Consider the following 7,130-nt stretch of genomic DNA (forward strand, 5'->3'; position numbering starts at 1 on the left):
CTGATTTGCTTGAGTTAATTTTATATCCAGCTACTTTGCTGAAGTTGTTTATCAGGTTTAGGAGCTCAAGTTCTTTCTTCAAGAGAAAAGAGCCAGGGCACAGTCACAACCTGAACAAAGCTGAAACCAAATTCCAGCAGTGTCAATAAAACAATGTCCAATCATCTGGGACTCGCCCACAATCTTCTGTGCTCTTACCAGGGGCTTGGGTCACGTCTCCAGCTCTGCCTTCTGCAGCACACACAGCTTGTCTTATGTGCGTTGGTTAGCTCTATTCCAGTTCTTGTACTGTTCTTGGTACTGGCATCTCCAAATTGCTGGGGTCTTCTGTTGCAACTGGGCTGCACCTTCACCAGTAGGCTCTCCTGGTCTCTCTTTATAGTGACAAGCTTAAACTTCTCTGTATGATCCTTTCAATCCTTGCCTTCAATTGTCACTGAGGATACACCTTCACCATTGGTCTTTCCTGGATTTTCACAGTGCCATGCCTCAGCTGCTCTCCATGAACCTTTGATGCCTTCAAAACCAGTACCGCCTGACTGACTCTTATACTACCAAGTTTGGCTGTCAGCACAAGGTACAACCTTAGCTGCTGCCAAAATACGGTTCTGTGTGTTGACTCCTAGGAAACACTTGCCAGAAGATTTCACTTCAGTAATGCTGGTATCGCTTTCCCACTCCTGTGCATATACCCAGAAGATGCTCCAATGTGTAATAAGGACACATGCTCCAGTGTGTTCATAGCAGCCTTATTTATAATAGCCAGAAGCTGGAAAGAACCCAGATGTCCCTCAACAGAGGAATGAATAAAGGCAATGTGGTACATTTACACAATGGAATACTACTCAGCTATTAAAAATGATGAATTTATGAAATTCATAGGCAAATGGATGGAACTAGAAAATATCATCTTGAGTCAGGTGATTTAGTCACAAAGAACACACATGGTATATATTCACTGATGAGTGGATGTTAGCTCAAAAGTTTGGAATACCCAAGATTCAATTCACAGACCATACGAAGCCCAAGAAGAAGGAAGACCAAAATGTGGATGCTTCAGTGCTTCTTAGAAGGGTGAACAAAATTCTCACAGGAGGAAATATGGAGACAAAGTGTGGAGCGGAGACTAAAGGAAAGGCCATCCAGAGACTGCCCCACCTAGGGATCCATCCCATATACAAATAGTGTCCACCAAACCTGAACACTATTGTGGATGCCGGGAAGTGCTTGCTGATGGGAGTCTGATATGGCTGTCTCCTGAGAGGCTCTGCCAGAGCCTGGCAAATACAGAGGTGGACGCTCAGAGGTTCTCAGCCAACCACTGGACTGAGTGTGGGGTCCCCGATGGAGGAGTTGGAGAAGGGACTGAAGGAGCTGAGGGGGTTGTAGCCCCATGGAGGGAGCATCAGTGTCAACTGGCCAGACCCTGTAGAGTTCCCAGGGTCTGATTAGAGCTATTCAATGGAGCAAGATTAATCTACTTGGGACCATAGCTCTAAGGAAAGCTGACCTTCTCTTTCCAGTCGTTGTTCAGCAACTGTTTTTAGGATCTCAGCTAAAGGTGGGTTCCATGCTTGAGTACCGATTGGCTTGATCTTGTTCAGGTCTTGTGCAGGCAACCACAGCTTCCACGAAGTCTTGAATTTCACCATCTTGCTGTGTCTCCAAGATACTTTTTCATCTCCATCTTCCCTGATTTCTATCTCTGATGATCTTTTTTTTCACCCTCTTCTGTAATTTCCAAGTAACTAAGGAAGACAGGATGGTAGAGATGTTCTTTTTGTGGCTGACCACAGAGAGTTATTCTTGGCTCTTTGATCAGTTGTGAGTCTCTGTCCCAGCCGCTGTCAGTTGCATAGAGAAACTTAACTGATGGGCACTGGGAGCTGCATGAATTTGAGGGTCAAGAAATATGTATTTGGAAGGTCTCTTGATACTATGTTCATTTAGCAAAAATAACAATATTTTTATTGGGAGGGCTGACCAGGTTGCCTTTCTTGATTAATGCTGGAAACAAGGGGACTTAAAAGGGAAACCAGAGAACTCAATGTCCTTAAGCCTTTTGCACAACAAAGTTTCTTTTTATTGTTACAGCTCCTTTGATAACAGAGTTATGAGTTTACAATTCAGCAGAGAAGCCTGCCTCACCGGCAGCACATTCAAGGTTATATTAAGCACAATGATATTATCTGTCAGAGAAAAAATGTCTGAGGTATGGGACTGCCACTTACTTTAACTGTTCTTTAGGAATTGAGGAAGGTTGCAGGCATTCCTGTGTTCCTTCTCACATCTATTAGCATTCAAGTGTTCCCTCTTGAGAAGTATCAACCTCGTGATATCCCTCACACTTCATCCCTTTGTTCTGTACACGTCAGGGTGGTATCCCCAGAAACTGCTTGAGTAGCATCAGTACCTGTCATTGTTGACTGTGACCTGGAAAGGTGTCACCTGTGATTTTCAATGGCAGACCTACCTGTGTTTCTCCAGGCCTGCCTGGGCATCCGTGTACAGTGTGCAGTAAATGGTGTCATCTGTGATTTTCTTCAATGGCAGACCTACCTGTGCTTCTCCAGGCCTGCCTGGGCATCCGTGTACAGGGTGCAGTAAATGGTCACATAGGACATTTGCAGAAGAAGCACTGTGCAGTGCACACTATATGGACACAGGATGCTTTCAGAAGCACTGTGTATAATATGGGTTGCTTATTTTTGTGAGATTTCAAAGTCAATTATTGTTTTCTTTTCCTTAAAGTGAGCTCATAGTGTTTATATTCATTTTCAGACATCTCAGGGCCAAATATCTTTGGACACTATAAGTGGCCAGGTTCTTTTTGTATTTTAGCATAAGCATCAAGTTTACCTAAGAATTCTGGGTAAATACTAGTCTCAAATACACAATGCCTTTTTAGCTCTGTACCTAGCTATGTGCCAAAATATGTGTTTTAAAGTTCACCTGATGTTCCCAGAACAGAGTAATAGTGGAAGTCCCAACTGAAAAAGATTCTAGTGTCTTAAGGCGCTTTGTGTTGCTGTGATAAAATACTCTTCAAAAGGCAACCAGGGAAGCAAGGATTTATCTTGGCTCACAGGGTATAACCCATCATGACGCAGCTTCACATGCTATTCTTCATACCCTCAGACAGGAAGTAGAGGTGTGGTTACTCAGGTAACTTCTTCCTTTACTGTTGCTCAGGGCCCTATCTCAGGAAGTGAGTGGCGCTGTTCCCCTCTAGGGTAGGTATTCCCATCTCAATGAGCATAATCATTATTGTTATGCTTAGAGGACAACAGGTGAGGTTTCCCTGGAGATCTTTCATCTAGGGGATTTTAGACCTTATCAAGTTGACAGTGCCATCATAGCTACATACTGTGGTTGGGTTGATATGTACTGTACATTTTGTTAAAAAAAACCCTCACCATATTTAAATACCCCACATATGTATGTACAATTATTACAGGTCAAGTTTCACAAAAAGAAAATAATAGGATCAAACTTTAAAGCAATCACATAACCATTGTTCTCCACATCTTACAGTAGAGGAAAAGAGGTCATGATTAATCTCAAGACTTCTTAAACACAATGGTTTTTGAAGCTGACCTTCAGAATGGGGAGAAAATAAGCCCTTGTCTATGTTTTCCTTGATTAATTTGTAGGCATCTAATCCTATCTTAGCTTTAGTCTGATAAGTTTATTTTCTCCCAACACTCATATTAAATCCAAGCTTATGATTATGTACAGAATTTTAATTTCAGACACAATCATCATGTGTTTAAAGTTACTACAAGTCCTCTCAGGGCCTTGCAGAGTGCATGCTGGGTTTCTATAAGCCTTCTGGGGATGTAGCTCCAGGCTCCAGTAAACAAACAGCCTGACCTTTCCACCCTTGCAGTTTGGCCATTGTTATATAAACATGACCTTAAGCTTCAAGGCCTTGAAATGATTTGACTTAATGTTTAGCTTCAAAGCTCCTCTAATCCTGTTTTCTAGTTCCCTGGCATTTAAAATGCCTCTTCACACAAAGAGTCATGATGGAGTAGCCCGGCAAGTGTAGACAGCGTAAACACTAACTTGGCCTGGTAGATTTCTCCCCTTAGGATGCTAGTTCTTATCTACATTTTTCAAACTTTGAGTTTTCGTTGCCTTTATAGCCTCAGTGTCATAGAATCCATTATTGTTTCCTTGATTTTTGGGTAATAGGTTAATCTCTCAAACACATGCACCATTGCTAGAGAAATAAATTACAGAATGATGGCCACTGCCTCTAAGATGTTTTCTTTTTATTTGGATCAGATTTCTAAGACTTAATTTTGAATTCTGAGGGTGACTTTATTAGTCACTTGGAATCACTATGAATGAAATGTCTGAGCCATCCTTACTGTATGAAAAAAGCAGATTTATTTATCTAATTGTAGGGAGAGCTCAGAGGTAATGACTGACATTGACTAAGCTCTGGCAAAGGCCGTCAAAGGCATGACCTCACACATCTGTACTCATGCATGTCAGTAAGAAGTCACATTGCCAGACAGGAAGCTAGAGAGACTGGGGGCCACAGACTCTTCTGCAGACAGGTCCCACTGACCTCATGCTGTGTCCTGCTTATATGTGAAGGGGCAGATTCTCATGATTTGCTCATCTCACTGGGGTCGGGGAACTGAGTTTTGATTAGGTTATTTCTGGACAGTGGATGCTTTTTGTGATATAGAGTCTTTATAGTTTGTTGAACCTTTTTTTTTTTTTTTTTTTTAAATTATAACCAAAGCTCAATTTTTGTGAGTGTTCAAAGGGAGTTTGAAAAATGAACGTGCACCCTCTGTGACCTCATTTAATCATTTCTCAGTTGACCAAGAACACTGCAGGATTCACCCCAGTGCTCACTGAGCTGTTTCACATGTAACACAGCACTCACATAACAACCTCAGCATCTCTCTCACAGTTTTGTTTTAAGATACACAAATTGGCAGAGACAGGTATGTCCCAGAAATGTCAAAATCTATAATATCACAGAGCCCCGCTGTGAATGAGCCACATGCAAACCTTCTCCAGCTCTCTGGAAGAAGTTTCTCCCCAGATGGACAGAACTGGTTATGGCCACCGGGATCAACCACCAAGCTTTAAAGATTCAGTAGCATGAGCCAGACTCCAGATCTGCAGAAGCAGCATTTCTTAGGACTGTGCTCTAAATCCAGCTCCCACCTTCCTTGCAAGAGACAGAGGAGAAAGAGGCAGGGGTGTTGGGGCACAGATAAAGCCCTGCAGCTACAGATGCAGAGATCTGAATTAGGATTCTGTAAGGCAAGGCACACCTGGAGCCATCAAGAGCTGGAGAAGACAAGGAAGGTTTCTGTCAGAGCCCGCAGGAAAGTCTGGCTTTGCTAACAGCTGCTTTTGGGGCTATTAGCCTCAGAGCTCTGAAGGAATAGCATTTTGTGGTGTTTGCCCACCAGATTTGTTGTGAATTACTATAAGGTCCCTAGGAAATAAATAGGACTTCGTAGAGTTTTCTCATTTCCAATCACAAAGCTAGAACTCCTGCAGTGGAATTAAATTTTCCTTCACAGAGTTCCTGGTTCTAGTACAATGGTACTGAAGCTGAAATTGTTTCTCCATCACAAGACTTACAGTTCAGGTTCATTTATTTGGATGTTGAAGACCCCCAGATAACTGCTTTGCAAAGAGAGAAGCCAAGGGTCTGGAATGGAGTTCCAGAATCCCCAGAATCCTGTGCTGGGAATCATTTCCACTGAGTGTGTCCTTCACTGGAAGCTGCTGAGCAGTGCCCATGGCAGGGCTAACAAACACACTGAAAGCTGCAGGTGGCTCAGCTGGAGAACATGCCCTAGGCTTCCAACCCCAGCAGTGCAAAGAGAAACCCACAGCTATGCTTCTACCCACTGTTCTCCTGGCACTAGGTACAAGGTCCAGCTCCATCGTCTCACCAGCTCTGCCTTCCACAGCTCTGCGCACAGGAGCGGATCCAAGGGGAAGGGAAGTGGAGGTGGTGCCCACAGTGACCCAGTTCAGAAACCACTCTGAAGCACATTCCATCTGTAAAGTATTCATGGCTCTAAAAGCCTTCCAAGGGGATTCAAAGCATTTGCTTAGTTGCAGGTGCATCCAGATTGGAATTCTAGCTCTTACCAGCTCTGATGGGCTTTAGGAAAGTTACTTATCCTCTGGGATTGTCACTGTCCTGACTTTCAAAATGAAGCCTTGCCTCACAATGAGTCATGGTTGGGGGATTAACAGAGAGAATCAAAAGGACTAATCTAGTGGCTGGCAGACAGGAAGTGCTCAGGGGTGCTGGGGATTGTCACCAGTGCTTACCTTTCTCATCAAGGTGACCACTGTTTGCTTTAACCCACTCAGTCCTCAGGCTCCCTTCTTTTCTTAAGATTTAGTGGATAAAAGATGTGCATGCAGGAACAAGTTGAGGTCCTTCTATGACTGGAAATTAGCAACTTAGTATTCCTTCTGTGGTTCCAAATCATTACCTTTTTCATTACTTGATGTTTTGATTTCTTTTCTTGCCAGGGGAACTGTTAAGAATGGTTGAGGTGAACTATTACAGAGAAGCAGTGAAGTTCAACCTAAGTATGTATTTTAAAAAGCATATGGTATATATTATTTATTGTGCTATCCTGTAGGGGACTCACAAATTATACATATTTAAAGGCCTTTTTCATGTACATTTTTAATAGACAGATTGCTGTTCTGTTCTGAATTTAAATCGAACTGACAGCTGGAGAGAAGTCTGCAGAATGTTCGTTCATGCATTTTCTGTGTCAAAAAAATCCCCTCAAACTTCAAAAAAAAAAAAAGAGCACATACCCCATCTTATATAACTATGTCAAAGTGCTCCTTTAGTTTGAGGGCAGCTTGAGATAATGCAGTTTGCAAGCACGAAAATAAAAATCTTAAAATAACTTTTATAATAAAAGTTTCACGTTAACAAATGTTCCTTTGCAATCAGGATATTATCCCTATTGATGCTACTGTTCATATATTAAAGAAAAAAACAAGACATTTTAGAAATTTTATTGAGAAGCCATCACGTTCCAATGTCCTCATATATAAGCTCCAAGAATATATGCTGTTCTCTCTCTCTCTCTCTCTCTCTCTCTCTCTCTCTC

This window comes from Mastomys coucha, unplaced genomic scaffold (genome assembly GCF_008632895.1).
Source record: "Mastomys coucha isolate ucsf_1 unplaced genomic scaffold, UCSF_Mcou_1 pScaffold22, whole genome shotgun sequence".
In the NCBI taxonomy this organism is placed as follows: Eukaryota; Metazoa; Chordata; class Mammalia; order Rodentia; family Muridae; genus Mastomys; species Mastomys coucha.